The 22,584-nt window shown below is 41.7% G+C and overlaps 1 long non-coding RNA gene across 1 annotated transcript; it reads left to right on the top strand.

Annotated features, from left to right (window-relative positions):
• Positions 1–3,115: 3,115 nt before the first annotated feature.
• On the top strand, positions 3,116–8,684 carry LOC105717437 (uncharacterized). Its single transcript, XR_001107527.2, has 3 exons — positions 3,116–3,184; positions 5,369–5,473; positions 7,929–8,684. It is a non-coding gene; the product is annotated as an uncharacterized LOC105717437 (long non-coding RNA).
• Positions 8,685–22,584: the final 13,900 nt, after the last annotated feature.

Below are 22,584 nucleotides of genomic sequence, written 5' to 3'. Positions count from 1 at the left end.
CCAGCTACTCAGGAGGCTGAGGCAGGAGAATTGCTTGAACTTGGGAGGCAAAGGTTGCAGTGAGCCATGATCTCGCCACTGGACCCCATCTGGGTGACAGAGTGAGACTTTGTCTTAAAAAAAAAACCCAAAATCTTAGAAATTGAATTCAGGAGCATATTTTAAAAGATAATATATCATAACCAAGTTGGGTTAATCTTAGGTCTCCAAGGGTCTGTAACAATAGAAGGTCTTAACAATAGACCTGTTACTTAGGTCTGTAACAATAGAAAAGCTATTAATATAATTCACCATATTTACAGATCAAGGAGAAAAAACATATCATTAAAAAGATGCAGAAAAAAGCATTTGCTAAAATTTACCACCAATTCATAATGAAACTTCCTATCTCATAGTTTTTACCAAAAAACATTACATCAAACATCATTCTTCAAGGTGAAATGTTAGAAGCATCCCTTTTAAAATCAGAAACAAGACAAAAATGTCTACATCAACACTTCTTTCCAACATTGTACTTGAGGTCCTATCCAGTGCAATATGAGAAGAAAAGTAAAATGTGTAAGTTTTGGAAAGGAAGAAACAAGACTGATATTATTACAGAGAATATAATTGTTTACTTAGAAAACACAAAAGACTTTATAAAGTGCTGGAGTGATGATAATTTTTAAAGGTTTAATGAAGAGGATGGCTAATATGAATCAACTACATTTCTATACTCCAGGGATAAACACTTAGAATGCATAATTTAAAAAGATGCCAGTTATAAAAGCAACTAAAATTAAGGAATAAACATGATGTAAGACATGGAAGAACTTTATAAAGAAAAAAACATTAACTTTATTGAAAGACATGAAACAAAATTTAAGTAAACGGACAGATGAGCCACATCAATGGATAAAATGTCATAGTATGAAAATAACGTTGACAGGTACAGTGGCTCATGCCCATAATCCCAGCACTTTGCGAGGCCAAGGAAAGAGGATCTCTTGAGCCCAGGAATTTGAGACCAGCCTGGGCAACATTGTTAAACTCCACCTCTACAAAAATCACAAAAATTAGCTGGGTATGGTGGTGCATGCCTGTAGTCCAAGCTACTCAGGAGGCTGAGGTGGGAGGATCACTTGAGCCCAGGAGGCAGAGGTTGGAGTGAGCCGTAATTATGCCACTGCACTGCAGCCTGGAGGTCAGAGCAAGATCCTGTCAAAAGGAAAGAAGAAGAAAGAGAGAAAAAGAAAGAAGGAAGGAAGGAAAAGAAAAAAAGAAAGAGAAAGAAAGAAGGAAAGAAAGAAAAAGAAAGAAAGAAAGAAGGAAGGAAGGAAAGAAAGGAGGGAGGGAGGGAAGGAAGGAAGACAAGAAAGAAAATGATGTCAATTCTCTTCAAATTGATCTACAAAGTCAACTGAACTCTAGTTAACATCTCAATAGGGGTTTCAAGGAACTTGGCAAGCAGCTAATTCTAAAATGTATATGGAAGTATGGCATGCTAAGAGTAACCAAGTCTTCATGTATAAAAACATAATATAAAGTTACAGTAAGTAATAGAGTGTGGTATAGGTACAGGGACAAACACATTGACAAATGGAATTGAACAGAATCCCCTAAAGCGAACCTGCACATATATGGAAACCTGATTTATGACAGAGATGGTATCACAGACCACAGGAAAAGGATAGATTATCTAATAAGTGGTGCCCACAATTTGTTATTCATATGGGGGGAAAGATAGATCCCTATATCATACCATCTCCAAAAGTAAATTCTGTGTAAATTAAAAGCAAATTGTACAAGGCAAAACTTTAAAACTTTTAGAGAAAATATAGAATTCCTTTATGATGTCGGGACAGGGAACGATTTTCTATACAAGGTATAAAATGTACTAACCATAAAATAAAAGACTGATATACTACAGTAAAAATAAGAATTTCTTTCAAAATCCATTTTCAAGAAAATGAGAAGGCAAGCCACAAAGTGGGAGAAGGTATCTGCCTCAGCCTCCCAAAGTGCTGGGATCACAGGCATAAACACCATGCCTAGCCCCTGCCTTATTTTTAACTTCAGCATTTATCATTGCCATACATACTATCTATTTAACTAAATGATGTCTACTGGGGAGAGCAGGAGACAGGTAATCACATCAGGAATTTTGGTGTATTTTGTTCACTGCATACGTAATACACAAGCGTGCCTGGCACACAGCAGGTGCTCAGTAAATATTTGTTGATTAAACAAACTCTTACAAATCAATAATAAAAATACCAACAGCCCAATAGAAAAATGAGCAAAAGATTTAAACAGGCTTTTCAAAGAATAAAAAACACAACTAGTCAATAAACATATAAAAAGATGTGCAAGTTTATTAATAATCAGGGAAATGCAAATAAGACCAAAACTAGATACTATTTTACACCCACCAGATTGGCAAACATTAAGAATTCTGACAGTTCTAAGTATTGGCAAGGATGAGGAGCAGAGGAAATTCTTAATACACCTGCTATTGGGAGTATAAATTTAAAGAGACTCTTTGGAAAATAATTTGGGATTGTCTTGTAAAGGTAAACATGTGCCTAGCCTACACACCAGTTGATGTATTGTTAGACTTAAAACCTGAAGCAATGCTGTGTGGTCCTAGTGCTGATATGTGAATAATCTCTTAGAAATACAAAAATTTAGAGTAAGCATGTAAAAAAGTTTATAGCAACTTGACACTGACACATTCTATTTATTTGTTTAGACATTTTAAAAATCATAGTGAAATATCCATAACATAAAATTGACCGTTTTAACCATTTTAAGCATACAGTTTGGTGGCATTATACATTCACATTGACACACAACCATCACCACCATACATCGCTAGAACTTCATTTATCTTCCCAAACTGAAATTACATACTAATACGGTTTGGCTGTGTCCCCACCCAAATCTCATCTTGAACCGTAATTCCCGTAATCCCCACATGTTGTAGGAGGGACCCTGTGGGAGGTGATTGAATCATGGGGGTGTTTACCTCCATGCTGCTCTCAAAAGAGTGAGTGAGTTCTCACTAGATCTGATGGTTTTATAAGGGGCTTTCCCCTGCTTCGCTGGGAACTTCTCCTTGCTGCTGCCATGGGAAGAAGGATGTGTTTGGTTCTCCTTCACCATGACTGTAAGTTTCCTGAGGCCTCCCCAGCCATGCTCAACTGTGAGTCAGTTAATCCTCTTTTCCTTTGTAAATCTCCCAGTCTAGGGTATGTCATTATTAGCAGCATGAGAACAGACTAATACACATACCAACAACTTCCCCTTCCCCCAGTTCATATCAGCCAGCATTCTACTTTCTGTCTCTATGATTTTGACTACTCTAAGTATTCATATAAGTGGAATCATTTAGCATTTGTTCCTTTGTGACTGGTTGATTTCACTTGGCATCATATCCTCAAGTTTCATCCGCACTGTAGCGTGTGTCAGAATTGACTTCCTTTCCAAGGGTGAGTAATATTCTATTGTATGTTTTGACCACACTTTGCTTATCCATTCATCCATCAGTGGATGCTCAGGTTGCTTCCATATGTTGTCTGTTGTGAAAAACTGTCACCCTGTACTTATTGGATTATAATTTGTGTCTGTTGAATATAATAATTAAAAATTCAGGTTTATATTTTGTATGTCTTTGAATTCTTAAAATTTCATTTTCCAAGTAGTTAATTTTTATTGTATTTGACAAAAGTATCAGTCTGTGACAGATTGGAAAAAATTTCAAAACTCAGCATAGAGAGTTTAAGAAGTACCACCCTAGAGCAAAGGCTTTCAAACTTTTCTATGAACTGTAGTAAGACAATCTCATTAGCCGGGCATGGTGGCATGAGCCTGTAATACCAGCTACTTGGAAGGCTGAGGCAGGACAATTGCTTGAACCCAGGAGGCGGAGGTTGCAGTGAGCTGAGACTGCACCATTGCACTTCAGCTCTGGGTGACAGAGCAAGACTCCGTCTCAGAAAAACAAAAAAGAAAAGAAAAAAAGGAAGTCCCTTCACATCACAACCCAGGATACACAAACATAACTGAAACAAAAGTTTCATGGAGCAATACTTAGCAAGGAACTCAGTTTCTGCTCTGTTTCTTTCTTTCTTTTTTTAAAGCCTTGATTGAATCTATCAAATCGATTTTATGACCCAGTAAAGACCATGAATCCCAATTGGAAAACCAGTACTCTTGAAAAAATCTTGCACATATGTTTCAGGATCCATGTACAAGAATGTTCCCAGTAGCATTACTGATAAAGGCAAACACACACACACATACACACACAGGTGTGCACACAACCTAAGCATTCATTGATAGGAGACTATATAAATAAATTGTGATATATTTACTGAATAGAATATTACAGGGGCCCAATCAATGTATATTGAATGAATTAGTAAACAGCTGTGAAAATGAAGTACAGCTACACCGAGCAATTTGGAAGAATATTAGAAATACAATGTGAAATGCAAAAAGCAAGTCACAGCCGACTCTATACTGAAGGAAACCATTTTCATAAATCTAAAAAAGTAAGCCAAACTAAATATTCTATTGTTTAGGGTCACATATGTGTAATAAAACTATCCTAAAAAGCAGGGAAATGATAAACACAAAATTCAGGACAGCAGTTACTTCTGGGAGGTAGGCAGGGGGTGGAATTAGGCAGGAGTTCACAGGCAGCCAACAGAATTGGAAATGTTATTCAGTTGGGCAGTTTACAAATGTTCATTTTATTATGTACGTTTTGTACTTAGATATATGTTGTATATACTCTTTTCTCTATGAAGCATTTTTTAAAGATAGAAATGTAGTTGATGAAATTGGAGGACCGAGAATTCTACACACATTGAGCAAGCCATCTAACTCATGGATATATCAAAATGTCAATAAAATAGGTACCCCCCCACCGCCCCGAGCTTCTTCTAAGACTTCGAGAAAATAGCTGATAAGCATTTGAGGGTCCGGTTGAGAAGTGTGTCAAGACAAGGTTTCACCTTTCCCCTTACAACATAACTACCCAGCCCCTCCTCACACCCGTACCATCAACTCTCCCCCAACCCCCAACTGCTTCCAACAGCCATAGAAATGTTCCTCTGCCTCCCTGATTGCCAATTGCTTTTAGAATTCTGGGTTGCGGACCTGGGGTGACCAGAATCCCCCAGACTACAAACCCTTCAAGTGCAGGGGCCCAGCCTTATTCTTCTCTGATTTCTGATCTCCAGCCCAGTGCCAGGACAGGGCAGGTGTTCTGTAGTTGTTTTCCATATGAAGAAGGAAGCACTGAAGGAAAGAATAAGTGATAACCCCCTAATGCTAAAGATGGGACACCGCTGCTCATTGCGGATGTACGGGATTATTTCAGGCTGTTCTGACTCATGATCAAGCCTGAGACAGAGTGATGGGCGTGGCTTCCCAAAAGGTGTTTATGAATCAAAAATGTGAGGGAGAAGGTAAGATGAAGTCACAAGTTAAAGTGTGGAAGCAATAGGCTCAAAAAAAAAATCAGAAATCTTGACAATTTTTAAAGTCCAACTGGACTTACCAGTAAATTGGCGATTATTATCTTTTTTCCCACTTTTTTTTGGGGGGTCACTCTGTCACCCAAGTTGGAGTGCAGCGGCACGATCACTGCTCACTGTAGCCTCCACCTCCAAGGCTCAAGTGATCCTCCCACCTTGGCCTTCCAAAATAGCTGGGACCACAGGCACAGGCCCCCATGCCCAGCTCATTTTTTTTATTTTTAAATTTTTGTAGAGACGGGATCTCACTATGTTGCCTAGGCTGGTCTCCAACTTCTGGAACCCAAATGATCCTCCCACCTGGCCCTGCCAAACTGCTGAGATTATAGTCATAAGTCACTACACTGGCTCCCACTTTCGTTTTTATCATAGTGCATCACAGAGTGTCCTGAGGCACAGCACAGTGGTTAGCAGTGTGAAATATGGAGACACCGTCTGGGTTTGAATCCTACTTCTTCCACTTACTGGATGTTATGGAATGAACGTGTGCATCCCCAAAAAATTCCTATGTTGAAATCCTAGCCCTCAATGTGATGGTGTTAAGAGGTGGAGCCTGTGGGTGATAATTAGGTCAGGAGGGTGGAGCCCTCGTGATTGGATTGGTGACTTTATGAAAGCAACCCAGAGAGCTCCCTTGCTGGATTTCCACCACGAAAGGATACAAGAAGAAGTGGGCAATCTGCAGCCCAGGAGAGGCCCCTACCAGCCCTTGCCCATGCCAGCAGCCTGATCTCAGATTTCCAGCCCCCAGAACTTGGAGAAATCAATGTCTATTTATATGCCATCCACCTTACAGTATTTTGTGTGTTTTTAAAATTTATTTATTATACTTTAAGTTCTGGGGTACATGTGCAGAACGTGCAGGTTTGTTACATAGGTATACACTTGCCATGGTGGTTTGCTGCATCTATCACCCCATCATTTACATTAGGTATTTCTCCTAATGTTATCCCTCCTCAATCCCCCACCCCCTGCTATCCCTACCCTAGCCCCTCACCCCCTGACAGGCCCTGGTGTGTGATGTTCCCTTCCCTGTGTCCATGTATTCTCATTGTTCAACTCCCACTTATGAATGAGAACATGCGGTGTTTGGTTTTCTGTTCCTGTGTCAGTTTGCTGAGAATGATAGTTGTTTCCAGCTTCATCCACATCCTTGCAAAGAACATGAACTCATCCTTTTTTATGGCTGCATAGTATTTCATGGTGTATATGTGCCACATTTTCTTTATCCAGTCTATCACTGATGGGCATTTGAGTTGGTTCCAAGTCTTTGCTATTGTGAACAGTGCCACAATAAACATACGTGTGCATGGTATTTTGTTATAACAGTTTAAGCTGACTAAAATACTGGGTAAGCTTGGGCAAATTACTTAACCTCTCTGAACCTCAGCTTCCCCATAGCACCTACCCAACAGAGTTGCAGTGAAAGTAAATGATTGTCAGAGGTGATCTTCGCATAGAGAACAGTACCTGGCACACAGCACTACCATATCGGTGTTCTTAAATAAAATCCTTACCGAGATTGACAAATACTCACCCGTGTACCCATGTGCCCTACTGTACTCATGTATTAGTTGTCACACGGGTGCTTAGACTTCCACTGGGGGAAAGCAATTTCTGCTGCCTTTTCCATAGTAAGCCCTGAATGCTTTCATCTCTATGGAGCTTTGCTGCAGGATCCTTTGTGGGGCACACTTGAAGTCCTGTTGGTATCTCCTAAGATGATCGCCTTCAACGTGCTTGGATTCCCGACATTCTTCCCTCGGCATGCCTAGCCCAGCATTCTCTCTTTGCTGTTCTCACCGTCTCTGCTTCCTCTCCCCTCTCTGCTTTCGGACTGTCGCGGCAGCCTCCTAACAGTCTCTGCCACCAGTTCATCCATGGCTCTAGGACACATGAAATCTTCCTCCAGCAATGCTGTTGACATCATTCTCACCCACCTCCTTCTACTCAGCACCCTCCACTCCCTCATCACTGTGTACAGAGCAGTGTTCAAATTCCTTAGCTTGACTATTCAGAACCCCCACAGTTAAACCTTAGCCTCCCGATCTCACTTTACCTCCCTTGACTTGTCTTTTTTTTTTTTTTTTGAAACAAGTCTTGCTTTGTTGCCCAGGCTGGAGTGCAGTGACACAGTCTCGGCTCACCAAAACCTCCGCCTCTTGGGTTCAAGTGATCCTCCTGCCTCAGCCTCCTAAGTAGCTGGGATTACAGGGGCCTGCCACCACACCCAGCTAATTTTTTGTATTTTTAGTAGAGACGGGGGTTTCACCATGTTGCCCAGGCTGGTCTTGAACTCCTGACCTTGTAATCCGCCCGCCTCAGCCTCCCAAAGCACTGGGACTATAGATGTGAGCCACCACACCTGGCCTCCACTTGTCTTTCAAAACTTTTTGTTTGCAGTCTAATCGTCACCTCAACACCAGTCATACCTCCTCCCACCTAGACAACATCGTCTCCACTCCCAAGCCTGAAATGCTCCTCCCATGCCTTTGAGGTTAAGGTCTGGGAAGAAGACTCTAAGAAGAGAGAAAAGGGCACCAATATGGAGACCTTAGAATATAAAAAGCAGACTTAGTCTGTCTAACTTGTTTCTTGACTTGGCCACGATCCCAGGCATGGAGGAAGGATCTTCCTTCTCCTCCTTCTCCTAGAGAGGCATCAGAGCACGAGCTTTGGCTGTGTTACTTCCTGGCTGGGGAAGTTACTTACCTACTCTGTGTCTGTTTTACTTATGTCTTAAAGGGGTAGAGTAACAGTATCCACCGGAGTAGATGCGTTGTCATGCCTCCCAGCCTCTCCTTCAGGACCAGGTTACTTAATTCCCTGGCTGCAAGGAGTGTTAGCTGCGGACTGCTCACAGCTGAGTCTCTTATAGGAATTGTCCTCAACTGCAGGAAGTTGTATTGCCCAAGATGAGGTCTCCTCGCTGGGGCAGCCTGCATCCAAAGATGACTCAGTGGAGTGTATGAAGGCCTGGCCTCCTCACCTTCATTGGACAACTCTAAAGGGCCAGCCCAGTTTCTGATCTCCCCATAGAATATCCTGAAGTCTCTGTTGTGACTGCATCAGAGCCTGACTTCTCGTTCCACCCAATCCAGTCTCCTTTCCTTCTCACAGGTGTTGTTCCTAAAACTCAATAAACTGCTTACATGCAAATCTCTGCCTCTGAGTCTGTTTCCCAGGAAACCTGACCTACAACAGCAGTTAGTTGGCCTAAGACAGCCATCTCAAAAATGGAATTTGGGAGCTATGTTGCTAGCTGGCTGATTGGTTCTGAGGACCCCATTATGAATAGTAGATAAAATCCTGGAGGCCCTCAGCATGCAGTTAGGGTGCTATTGCTAACACTTGCGCTGGTGATGAGCTGGCATGGGACACAGGTAGCTGTTAATATTCTAGAGGCTGCAGCACATCAAGCACTTGAGAGGTTCTGGATAAATAGCATTTGTAAAGACTGTAGAATGAGATGGCCATTGCTGGGGGTGGTGGGTGCTTAGATTCATTGGAGAAAGACAGTGAAAGACCCAGAATGATTAATTACCAATAGAAGGCAAAGTGCAAGTGCTTGGGGATATCTTTGGCAGTGTATAGAGAGACTCATCTCCCGTACTCAAGGGCAGAGAAAACTAAGGATCAGGCCCAGAACTCAAATTATAAAAGGGACAAGACTCCAAAGAAGATTGAATTCTCAAGTGCAGCAGATCTTCTATGCCAAGGTCAGGGACCTGATCGGAAAGAATGGGAGCCTGAGACTCTCATGAGGCTGCAGTCAAGGTATCGGTTGAACGCATCTGCTTCTAAGCTCATTCATGGCTGCTGCAGGCCTTAGATCTTAGAGCTTCCAAGCTCCTTCCTGCAGTTGCTGATAGACCTTGGTAAGTCACCATGTGTTCTGAGTGTCCTGGCAACATAGCAGGTAGTGATGAGAGACAGACAGACAGAGAGAGAGGAAGAGAGAGAGACCCAAAATGGAAGCCATAGTCTTTTTGTACCCTAGTCTTGGAAGCGCCATTTCATCACATCTGCCATTTTCTATTCATTAAAAAGGAGCCACTACTGGGCACGGTGGCTCATGCCTTTAATCTCAGCACTTTGGGAGGCCGAGGCAGGCGGATCACAAGGTCAAGAGATTGAAACCATCCTGGCCATCGTGGTGAAACCCCATCTCCATTAAACTACAAAAATTAGCTGCGCATGTTGGCGCACGCCTGTAGTCGCAGCTACTCAGGAGGCTGAAGCAGGAGAATCACTTGAACCCGGGACGTGGAGGTTGCAGTAAGCAGAGATCCCTCCACTGCACTCCAGCCTGGTGACAGAGCAAGACTCCTTCTCAAAAAAAAGGAAAAAAAGAAAAAAAAAAGGAGCCACCAAGTCTAGTCACTCGAAGGGAGAACACTCAGGGAGTGAATGTCAACAAGCAGAGATCACTGGGGATCATCTTAGAGGCTGCCTTCTACAATGTCATAGACCTTTTCAGGTTCTGGAGACAGCATGCGTCACACTTGAGAATATTATTCCAACCCATTTACTTAGTGACAGGGAAAGTTGTCTTTTAATGGGGCCCAGGGCAAGAAAGGGCTCTGCAGCAGGCATAAACTGTGGTGCAAGGGGCTCTGTGGCATCTATGGTGGAAAAAGACTTGGGTCATCTACTTTGTGGGCAAAGAAAAGTGGCCTGAGGTGAGAATATATCCAGAATTATGAGCAGGAGTTATTGACTTGATTTGTTGGTCAAGTGTCTGGAAAGAGAAACATTGGAAAATTAGGGACAGGGTGATCTGGGAAAGAGGTAGGTGGATGAATCTATGGAACTGTGCACAAAGTGTGAAGATCTTTACATGTGAGATCTCTAGTGTAACTGCATGACAGTTCAGCTCCCTCTGCTTAATCTGGTGTCCTTCGCCCTTCACAGGTTTTGTTTCTGAGAATATCCCCACTGCCTGCATGCAAATCTCTGCCTAAATATCTGTTTTCCATACAACTCAACACTTCCCACACAGGGTCGTTATAAGAATTAAATGAATGAGTGTCTGGAAAAGATTTGGAACAGTGCCTGGCACACAGTAAGCACTGCATAAGTGTTTACTGTTATTACCCTCCCCAGTACACTGCTGTGCCCTGCTCTCATTCCTTAAACCTAGATTAGTTCTCTTACAGCCATACATCAATCTTCCACTGCGTGGTTCATGCCACACTGCTGATTACTGAGAGATTTTAGGTAATTTAAGAAGTACGCTGACATTTTTTGGCCAGGTGTGGTGGCTCACGCCTGTAATCCCAGCACTTTGGGAATCCAAGGCAGGCAGATCACCTGAGGTCAGGAGTTCGAGACCAGCCTGACCAACATGGAGAAATCCCATCTCTACTAAAAATACAAAATCAGCTGGGAGTGTGGCACATGCCTGTCATCACAGCTACTTGGGAGGCTGAAGCAGGAGAATCACTTGAACCAGGGCAGGGAGGTTGCAGTGAGCTGAGATCATGCCATTGCACTCCAGCCAACAGGAGTGAAACTCTGTCTCAAAAAAAAAAAAAAAAAAAAAGACGTATGCTGACCCGACATTTTTTAATTGTTTTAATTTTTTTAAGTTAAAAAATGATTTGAGATTTACAATAGTTGCAAGGAAATGTGCAAGGAAGTTCTGTGCACCCTACTTCCAATCTCCTCCAATGTTAACATCTTACAAGAGTTGTAGTCTATCAAAACAAAGAGACTGGTACTGGTACAATCCATAGACCTTACTTGGATTTGGCCGCATGTGGTGGCTCATGCCTGTAATCCCAGCACTTTGGGAGGCAGGGGCAGGTGGATCACCTGAGGTCAGGAGTTCAAGACCAGCCTGGTCAACATGGTGAAACCCCATCTCTACTAAAAATACAAATATTAGCTGGGCGTGGTGGTGCATGCCTAGTCCCAGCTACTCAGGAGGTTGAGGCAGGAGAATTGCTTGAACCTGGGAGGCAGAGGTTGCAGTGAGCTGAGATCATGCCACTGCACTCCAGCCTGGGAAACAGGCTGGATTTCACCAGTTTTACATGCACTCATTTGTGTGTGTATGTGTAGTTCTATGTGATTTTTATCAATATATACAGGCTTTCACAACCACCACTGAAACGGAGATACCCAACGATGCCGTCACTTCAACACTCCTTCGTGCTACCCTTTCATAATCACACCCATCCTCTCTCCCTCATCCCTAAACTCTGCTCTCCTTTTCTAAAGTTTTATCCTCTCAGAAATATATCAATGGCATAATATAGTCTGTAGCCTTTTGAAACTGGCTTTTTTTCACTGCGCTTAATTTCCTTCAGGTTCTTCCACATTGTTGCATGTATTAATAGTTCATTCCTTTTTATTGCTGAGTAGTATTCCACCGTATAGATGTACCACAGTTAACCATTCACATACTGAAGGACATTTGGGTTAATTTCCAGTTTTCTGGTTATTCTGAATGCTGCTATGCATATTCACGTATAAGTTCCTACAAGAAAATGTCCTCTTTTTTCTGGAATAAATGCCCAAGCGTGTAATTGGTGTGTTGTATGATAAGTCTATTTTTAGTTTTGGAAAGAAACTGCCAAACTATTTTCCCAAATGGCACTATCACTTTACATTCCTACCAGCAGCATATGAGAGATCCAGTTTCTCTACATCTTACCAGGATTTAATGTTATCACTATTTTCCATTTTAGCTGAATTTACTCATATGGCTATCTTACATTTATGGCAAATAATACTGGTTTTGTTTTTATAGCAATGATATAAAACTTTATTTTAAAATAAAATTATTTAAGTGTTAAAAATAAGTTGAATCAAAGGAGAATATTAAGTAAGTAAAAGTTTCATTGTACATGTTGATGGCAAAAACCATCGCGAACTCAGTGCATTAACGTGTGATGTTTGGGAAACGCTCCCACGGTGTACCCAGAGTATGAGTTAAATTTGTGGCCCAGCCACAGGGTATTTGGGCCAACCATTTTGTTTATGTAAAAATATTCCAAACAATTGATCCACAGTGAAATTTGCGGAAATGTATATTTGTATTTTGAAAGCTTCTCCCACTAACTTGTGTTGCTTTATTCTTTTAGAGTACGTTCTATATTATCTATTGAACTGGAAATGCCACAAAAACAGGCATCCTGTCTTATACCTCTTATAACTCAGCAACTAACACATCAATAAGTGTTTCATGATACTTCCATGTGTGGTAGGAATCCCTGAGAATATTCGAAATTGCTTATGATGATAGATTGCTACATTGGCAGCCCTGAGTGAACCATGACTCCTGGTAGTCAAGCCCTTGTGGAATACCTTCCTATCCTGACTCTAGAATTATCCAGAGTCCTGGACAGTAGCAAGTGTGATAGAGACCAAGGCTTATTGTTTGTACATCCTCTTGCATGCTCCTTCCTGGAACCCAGTGTCATGTGGATAGAAAGTCGAGACTATCGGTCGGGCACAGTGGTTCATGCCTGTAATCCCAGCACTTTGGGAGGCCGAGGCAGGTAGATCAGGTGAGGAGTTCGAGACCAGCCTTGACCAACATGGTGAAAGCCTTTCTCTACTAAAAGTACAAAAATTAGCTGAGCATGGTGGCAGGCACCCGTAATCCCAACTACGCAGGAGGCTGAGGCAGGAGAATCGCTTGAACCCGGGAGTTGGAGGTTGCAGTGAGCCAAAATTACACTACTGCACTCCAGCCTGGGCAATAGAGTGAGATTCTGTCTCAAAAAAAAAAAAGTACAGACTATCCTGATGGAGAGAGAGAGGCCACATGGAGACGCACTATAGACACTACAGGCGAGAGAGGCCATGCAGTGGAGAACCAAGGACCCCAGTCAAGTTCTCAACTGAATGTAAGCTCATGAGAGACCCCAGCCAACAGCATGTGGAGCAGAGCTCCCCAGTCAGCCATGAGAAATCAATCATTTTTGTTTTAAGCTATTAAGTTCTGGCATGGTTGGTTACATAGCAATAGATAACAGATATACTTATGCTGCCTTGGCTAAGAGAAGGAGATCCTTTAGCAATTTGATTAATTCATCCATGATGATGGATTTTGGATAGGAGTAAAAAACTAAGAGGACCTAACCAGAGGAAAAATAAAAAGAGGACAGAAAAAAATACAGTCAGGATGGGCTTATTTATTATTAAAAGGTCAGGACGTTTAAATCAAAGAATCATGACATTTAACATCTTGAAATACTTCATGATCACAGGATGGCTAACATATGACCTAAATGCAGCCTATCCTCTCTTCTGGGCCCATGCAGACATCACTAAGTGATCACAGAGCTCTTTCCTACTGAACTCAGCGTAGCTTTTGAATCCTTATCTGCACAGCCTTCCTGACAGACATTGATCAATTAGCTAGGTTGGCAAAGAATGTGGTACCAATCTTCACCTCCAATCTCTGCCCTTATTTTTACCAATGAATGAACCCAGACTTAAGAGGTTTATTTGCAGAGACAGTCACAGAGCTAGCAAGCAATAAAGTTAGGATTAAATCTCAGGACTCCTGAAGAGCTTTGGAATTTGTCAAGTCTGGTTCAAGACCTGGCTCTGCCACTTTTCAGCTATCTGATCTAGCTTAGATACATTATTTAACCTCTCCGTTGCTCGATTTCCTCATCTGCAAACAGGGATACTATTACTACCTCACAAAGTTACTGTGCAAATTAAATGGGTTCATCCATTCAATGGGAAAGGGCTTGCCGCCATGCCTAGCACAGAACGGGCTCTCAGAGCACACTAATTTCCTGACAAATATCGAGTGCCCAGAGGGGCGAGTTCAGTGCTGCAAACCCGGCCCATGAGAGCGAGCAAAGGGAAACTCAACAAATTTTGTCTATGGCAGAGAAGGTGTGTGGTTGGCACTGGAACCAGCAGGCAAGGCCACAGAGTAAAAAAGCAAAAGTGGGCAAGAGGCACCCAAGAGAAAGTCTGTGTTCTCTGTGTGTTGGGGGTTGGGGCAGCAATGACTTGCCCTTTCATCTACCCATGCCATTCCCTGTGTCCTCATCATTGTCAAATGGCCTTACCGTTTATCTAAAATATGAGAATTGGGAGGCCTGAAACAACATGGAAGCCTTGACCACCACCAAACTTTCTGAGCAAAGCAGAAAGCTGTTTTCCAAACTTGGGTCTCGTTCTTCCCACCGGGGCACCCCCTACAGCTCCATTAAGACACCTCAGCCTCCTTGTTCTCCCCTCCTCAAGTCCTTGAGGAGCACCTTGAAAGCCCCATTCTACTAGTATCTTCCTCAACCTGAACCTTCCTCTGATTTGCTGAGGGGCCTTGCCAGGTCCCACATCCATGACAGGCCATGAGGTCCCAGGCAAGAAGCCAACAAGGTGACACACTGACCCACTGACCACAGAGAACACCACAGCACACTGATGAGCCCAGCCTACCTTCACAGAAGAGGGTCCAGTCTTGCTGAAGGAGGCCAGGCTTCCCATAATGCTTCCCTACTCCAGGCAGGACTCTTTGGTTGCAAGCAACAGAAGCAAATCTTCACTAACTTAAGCAAGAGGATGTACTGGGAGAAGGGCCAACTCACAGAATTCAGAGACAGCTGAGAATGAGGCTAGAAGAGCTGGGAACACTTGGCTCCCACTCCAGAGACATCCCGGAATAGGAGCTAATCAACCATCTTGGTAGGAAACTGTTTCTTACACAACCTTCTTGTATCCCTCTACCATTTGAATTCAAATCCCAACTCCTTGAATCTGATTTGTTTGGCTTGGGTAAAACACCCTCTCCTTCACCACGTTGACTGACAGCCCAACTAAAACTGCAACCAATAGGGCGGAAGTAATTGTCCAAAACCGATGCTGGGATTGTGACCAAAAGAAGGTAGCAAGGATGTCGGGCAGCCAAAAACTACACAAGTCCAAACTCACCCAGTCTGTCCCCGCTTACACAATGCATTTTAACCATCAGGACTCCAGATGCTATGTAGGAATAAAAGTTATCAGCACTGTGAACTTAAGCTGGTGATAAATAGTACAGACATCAACTGGAGGCCACTCAGTTTGAAGAGGAATTGGGCTTCTTGGGTCAGAAGACCTGAGGTCTTCCAGTTCCAGCACTGCCACTAACTGTGACCTTCCTTTCTTTTCTTTTCTTTTTTTTTTTTTTTTTGAGACAGAGTTTTGCTCTGGTTGCCCAGGCTGGAGTGCAATGGCGCAATCTCGGCTCACTGCAATTTCCGCCTCCCAGGTTCAAGCAATTCTCCTGCCTCAACCTCCCAAGTAGCTGGGATTACAGGCATGTGCCATCATGCCCGGCTAATTTTGTATTTTCGTAGAGACAGGGTTTCTCCTTGTTGATTAGGCTGGTCTCGAACTCCTCACCTCAGGTGATCCATCCGCCTCGGCCTCCCAAAGTGCTGGGATTACAGGTGTGAGCCACAGTACCCGGCCAACCTCCCTTTCTTCATCCAAGCAACTAGGTAAGCAGTGACCTGCCCAGCCAGTCATTATAAGCATCAAAATAGATTATGCACTTAAAGGCACTTTGAAGGCTATAAAATATGCAATCTTGAGGAATCTTATCAGTCTGTTTGGGTTTTTATAATTTTTTTTTAAGCTCACATGATATTGACAGCTTAACCTGAGATTATGTTTGGCCAGAAGCAGTGCAGCTCTGACCTTAGCTAGCAGACAGGCTGCAGTGAAGCAAGATGGAGGAGAGAGCCTTGCAGGTAATGCAGTGAGCAGTCTTATTTCAGCCTATTTTGCAATGCAATTGTCTTCAGGAAATATTAGGATGCAGCTCATAGAGAGTTCTTTCTAACTCAGAAAAATCAACTCCAGTGAGAGCCAAGAAATAGAAAACTGTCAGGGTGTAGGTAATAGCCATTTGGAAGAACGCATCAGATATTCAATATTCAACACGGAATTGAGTGGCAATGTCGCATAGTCATTCAGAACATGGGCTCTGAGTCAGGAAGACCTGAGTTTGAACCATGGCCACAACCATCCCTTGACTCATCTAGATAAGTACAATAATAATCCATAAAGGAAATAGTTATTGGGGACTTATCATATTCACTGAGGTCACAACAGGGAATAATAGAGATTAAAAACCCTGGTCCTCGTGAGCCTTACATTCTGGTGGGGGAAAAAGGTAAGTTCTTTTTAAGGTAAACTATATGGTGAATCAGAGAGTGATAAATACTATGGAGAAAAAGCAGGGGAAGAAGCCCATGGGGTGATTGGGAAGGAGTTACTAGAATCTGTAGGGGAGTTGGGGAAAATCTCACTGCGATGACATTTGAATCAAGAGCTGAGAGAAGGGAAGACCCGGACCACGCAGGAGCCTGGGGGAAGATCATTCCAGGCAGAAGGAAAAGCAAGTGCAAAGGCCCGGCGATGACAGCGTATCTGCTTCAAGGATCGGCAAGGCAGACCACGTGGCTGGAGGAGAGCCTGTCACTGGGGAGAAGGAATTCCCGGCAGAGTGTTGGAGATGGGGCAGGTTGTAGGGGCTGGCAGGCCCAGTACTCCAACTTTTGCTCTGAGTGACCTGGGGAGCCACTGGATGCTTTTGAGCAGGAAAGTAACATCATCTAATTTATATTTTAAAGGCATATTTGAACTGCTTTGCTGTGGGCATAGTTAGAAGACAGAAACCAGTTAGGAGGCTACAGTAAAAATACAGGTGGGACTTCTGGTTTCCGAAGCAGCATGTAAGGAATTTGGAAGTCGCCACCGTGTCCTAACAAGCAAAAAGCTGAACAAACTGAAAAATCAACAACCCTTCTTAGATCTATTAGAAAAGCAAAGTCACGGGGAAAGCTGCTAGTCCTAAAATTCAGAGAGACAAATAGGCAAATATAGAGAATCACAACTTACTAGAGCTGAAGCCTCAGCAGGAGCCAGTGCCAGGAAAGGAAAACCTAGAGTGTAATTGATGAATTACTACAGGCTCAATGTGGACAAGTCTGAGAGTTAAACACTCCAGGGAACCCAGTCACAGGAAGGTACCCACAATTTTTTGAGCCTTACTTCCAAGAGCTCTACCAGCTTCCCATAGTGAATGCTGCAGAAAAGTCCCCTCATGCATCTGGAAAGGTGAGGGGGAAGTAACCATTTTGAAATCCTCCAAGGTGCCCTGTTCTTCTAACAAAGCCTGCCCTCAAGAGGAACTATGTTACCAGAGCTTGAACTAGTAGGGGTTTTTCAGAGCCTAACTTACTTGGAGGAAGAAAAATAAATACCCAGCTCTAACCCACTGTAGCCATCCTCTTCCACCTAATGTTGGCAGGTGGGGCTACGGGTGGAGACTGAGAAGCATGAGGCACAGACCAGAAAAGAGTGAGACCTAAGCATAGGGCCATAGAGTGCTTCCCTCCCACAACACTTTACCATTACATTAGTAAAGACCTATTTACAGCCAGGCATGGTGGCTCATGCCTGTAATCTCAGCACTTTGGGAGGCTAAGGCGGGCAGATCACCTGCGGTCAGGAGTTCAAGAGCAGCCTGACAAACATGGAGAAACCCCACCTCTACTAAAAATACAAAATTAGCCAGGCATGGTGGCGCATGCCTGTAATCCTAGCTACTCAGGAGGCTGAGGCAGGAGAATCAGTTGAACCCAGGAGGCGGAGGTTGCAGTGAGCCAAAATTGCAGTACTGTACTCCAGCCTAGGTAATGAGACTGAAACTCTGTCTCAAAAACAAAACAAAACAATGACCTATTTTCCACTTTTCCTTTTACCTGGTACATCACGTCTGACTATGAAGAAAAAGTTACAGGGCATACTAAAAGGCAGAAAACACAGCTTGAAGAGAAAGAGCAAGCATCAAAACTAAACTCAAATATGGCAGGGATATTGGCTTATCAGACCAAGAATGGAAACAACTGTGATAAAGATGCTAAGGACTCAGTGGACAAAGTAGGCAACATTCAGGAGCAGATGGCAATGTAAGTAGAGAGATGAACATTCTAAGAAAGAGTCCAAGAAATGCTAGAGGTCAAAAACACTGTAACAGACATGAAGAATGCCTTTGATGGGCTCATTAGCAGACTGGACATGACTGAGGAAAGAATCACTGAATTTGAGGATATCACAATAGAACTTTCCAAAATTGAAAAGCAAAGAGAGAAAAGACTGAAAAAGGAAGAATGGAATATCCAAGAGCTGTGGGACAATTACACAAGCTGCAACATGTGCATAATGGGAGTACCAGAAGGAGAAGAAGGACAGAATAGAACAGAAGAAATATTTAAACCAATAATGACCAAGGATTTCCCCAAATTAATGTCATACACCAAACCACAGACCTAGGAAGCACACAGAACACTAAGCAGGATAAATGCAAACAAATAAACAAAAAACCCTAAAGCCACAAACAAACAAAGGCACCTAGGCACATTATATTCAAACTACAGAAAATCAAAGATAAAAAATCTTGAAAGACATCAGAGAAGAAAAAAAAACTCTTACCTATAGAGGATTAAAGATAAGAATTACATCCAACTTCTCCTCAGAAGCTACATAAGCAAGAAGAGAGTGGAATGAAATATTTAGTGTTAAGAGAAAAAAACTACCAAGAATTCTGTACCCTATGAAATTATCCTTTGAAACTGAAGGAAAAATACTTTCTTAGACAAACTAAAATCAAAGGAGTTTGTCACCGGTAGACCTTGCAAGAAATGTTAAAAGAAGTTCTTTAGAGAACAGAAAATTATGTAAGTCAGAAACTTGGGTCTTCATAAAGAAAGGAAGAATATCAGAGAAGGAATCAGTGAGGGCAAAATAAAAACTTATTTTTCTTATTCATAATTCACCTAACAGATAATAGTTGGTTCAAAATAATTATAGCATCTATGTATTTGATATATACTTACGTATGCTTCTGTGTAAGTGAAAGCTGTGATAGCAATGTGGTTAGCCTTTGCGTCCCCAACCAAATCTCATCTTAACTCCTATAATCCCAATCATCTCCATATGTCAAGGAAGAGACCAGGTGGAGATAATTGAATCACGGGGTGGTTTCCCCCATGCTGTTCTCATGATAGTGAGTGAGTTCTCACAAGATCTGATGGTTTTATAAGGGGCTCTTTTCCCTTTGCTTGGCACTTCTTTCTGCCAAAGAAGAAAGGTGAAAAAGGTGCCTTGCTTCCCCTTCGCCTTCTGCCAGGATCGTAAATTTTCTGAGGCCTCTGCAGCCATGCTCAATTGTGAGTCAATTAAATCTCTTTCCTTTATAAATTACTCAGTCTTAGGCAGTTCTTTATAAAAGTATGGAAATGGACTAATACAGATAGCAATGATGTAAGGGATAGGAGGGAGGAATTGGGACTATTTTGTTATTTCAACAAATTTGCACTAACTGTTAAGTGGTGTAGCATTATACAAAAGTGGACTTGGATTAGTGATAAATGTACATTGCAATCTCAAGTACAGCCACTAAAAGTGAAAAAAAAGAAGTATATAGAAAACAGGAGGCACTGAAAAAGAAGTATAACTGATGTGCTAATAAAGGAGAAAAAATGAAATAATATAAAATGCTCAATTAAAACCACAAAACGCAGAAAAACAATGGAAGATGAAATAGTAACAACAAAGGCAATGAACAGAAAACAGTAACAAATATGGTAGATATTAATCAGTGATATCAATAATCACTTTAAGCATCAATAGTCTAAATATACCAATTGAAAGACAGAAATTTTTAGAACAGATCAAAAAATAAGACCCAACTATATGTTGTCTATAAGAAACTGGCTTTAAGTGTAAAGACACATATACACTAAAAGTAAATTGATGAAAAAACATATACCATGCTAACACTAATCAAAAGAAAGCAGGAGTAGCTATATAATTCCAAACAGAGAAGACTTCAGAGCAAAAAACAAAAAAAAACAAAGTTATCAGGGGTAAGGAGGATCATTAAATAATGATAAGGAGATAGATTTTCCAAGACAACACAAAAATCCTTAAGGTCTACACACCTAACACTGAGTGTCTGAATGCATGAGGCAAAAACTGACAAAGCTGCAAGGACAAATAGATGAATCTGCTATTATAAGTGGAGACTTCAACACCCCTCTATCAGAAATGGACAGATCCAGCAGGCAGAAAATCAGAAAGGACATAGTTGAACTCAACAGTACCGTCAACCTCCTGTATATACAGTCATGTGCCACTTAAGAACAGAGATATGTTCTGAGAAATGTGTTGTTAGGTAATTTTGTCATTGTGTAAACATCTCAGAATGTACTTAGATGGTATAGCCTACTGTACATCTAGGCTATATGGTATAGCCTATTGCTCCTAGGTTACAAACCTGTATAGCAAGTTATTTTAGGCAATTATAACACCATGGTAAGTATTTGTGTATCTAAGCATATATAAATATGGAAAAGGCACAGTGAAAATATGGTATTATAGTCTTATGGGACCACCATTGTATATGTGATCTGTTGTCATACAATGTATGACTGTAATTGATATATGTTGACTCCTTCATCAACAATAGCAGCATATGCATGCTTCTCAAGCTTACATGGAGCATTCACCAAGATGGTCCATATTCTGGGCCATAAAACATATCCAACAAATTTAAATTTATGTATACTTACATACACACACACACACACACACACACACACACACGAGAAATCATACAACATCTGCTCTCAGACCTCAATGGAATTAAACTTTCAAAGCTAGAAGCAGGGGGAGCACTTCCTAACTCACTCTAATGAGGCCAGCATTATGCCAATCCCCTAATCAGACAAAAACATTGTAAGAAAACTACAAACCATGGCCAGGTGTGGTGGTTCACACCTGTAATCCAAGCACTTTGGGAGGCCAAGGTGGGTGGATCACTTGAGGTCAGGAGTTCAAGACCAGCATATCCAACAGGGTGAAACCTCATCTCTACTAAAAATAAAAAATTAGCCAGGCATGGTAGCATGTGCTTGTAATCCCAGCTACTCAGGAGGCTGGGGCAGGAGAATCGCTTGAACCCGGGAGGCAGAGGTCGCAGTGAACCAAGATCATGCCACTGCACTCCAGCCTGGGCGACAAGAGCAAAACTTTGTCCCAAAACCAAACTAAACACCAATAAGTCTTATAAGCATAGATGCAAAAATTCTGAACAAAATATTATCAAAGTGAATCCAACAATGCATAAAAACAACAATACACCATAACCAAGTGGAATTTATCCCAGGTATGCAAGGCCTTGATTTGAAAAGCACATGATCATACAGATGCAGAAAAAGCATTTGACAAAACAACACTCATTCATAATTAAGAAAGGGAAATTCTCAGCAAACTAGAAACTTCCTCAACTTGATAAAGAATATCTACGAAAAATCTACAGCTAGCATTATACTTAATGGTGAGAAACTAGAAGCCCTCTTGCTAAGTCAGGAACAGGGCAAGAATGTTCCCTCTCACTACTCCTTTTCAATATTATACTTAAGTCTTAGCTGATGCAATAAGACAAGAAAAGGAAAATTAAAATATATATTAAGAAGGAAGGACTAAAACTATCTTTGTTCATAGAAAACATGACTGTCTATGCAGAGAATCCAAAAGACTCAACAACAACAGCAACAACTCCTGAAACTAATGAGCAATTATAACAAAGTTTCAGGACATAAGGTTAATATACAAAAGTCAATCACTTTCCTATATATTAGCAATGAACGAGTGGAATTTAAAATATGATACTATTTACATTAGCACTCCCCAAAATGAAATACTTAGATATAAATCTAACAGAATATGTCCAAAGCCAATATGAGGAAAACTAGAAAACTCTAAGGAAAGAAATCAAAGAGGAACTAAATAAATGTAGCGATATTCCATGTTCATGAATAGGAAGACTCAGTTCTTCCCAACTTTATTTTAAGATTCAAAAGAATCCCTATCAGAATCCAAGTAAGTTATTTTGTGGATAACAACACATTCATTCTGAGGCAAAAGACTCATAATAGTCAACACAATATCAAAGAAGAACAAAGTTGGAGGCCGACACTACCAGACTTCAACACTTGCTGTAATGCTGGAGTAAACAAGATAATGA

This window comes from Aotus nancymaae, unplaced genomic scaffold, assembly GCF_030222135.1.
Source record: "Aotus nancymaae isolate 86718 unplaced genomic scaffold, 86718_ANA_hifiasm-v0.15.2.pri h1tg000059l, whole genome shotgun sequence".
NCBI classification, from domain to species: Eukaryota; Metazoa; Chordata; class Mammalia; order Primates; family Aotidae; genus Aotus; species Aotus nancymaae.
Note: the sequence above shows the minus strand (reverse complement) of the source record. Positions and strands in the feature narration are given on the sequence as shown.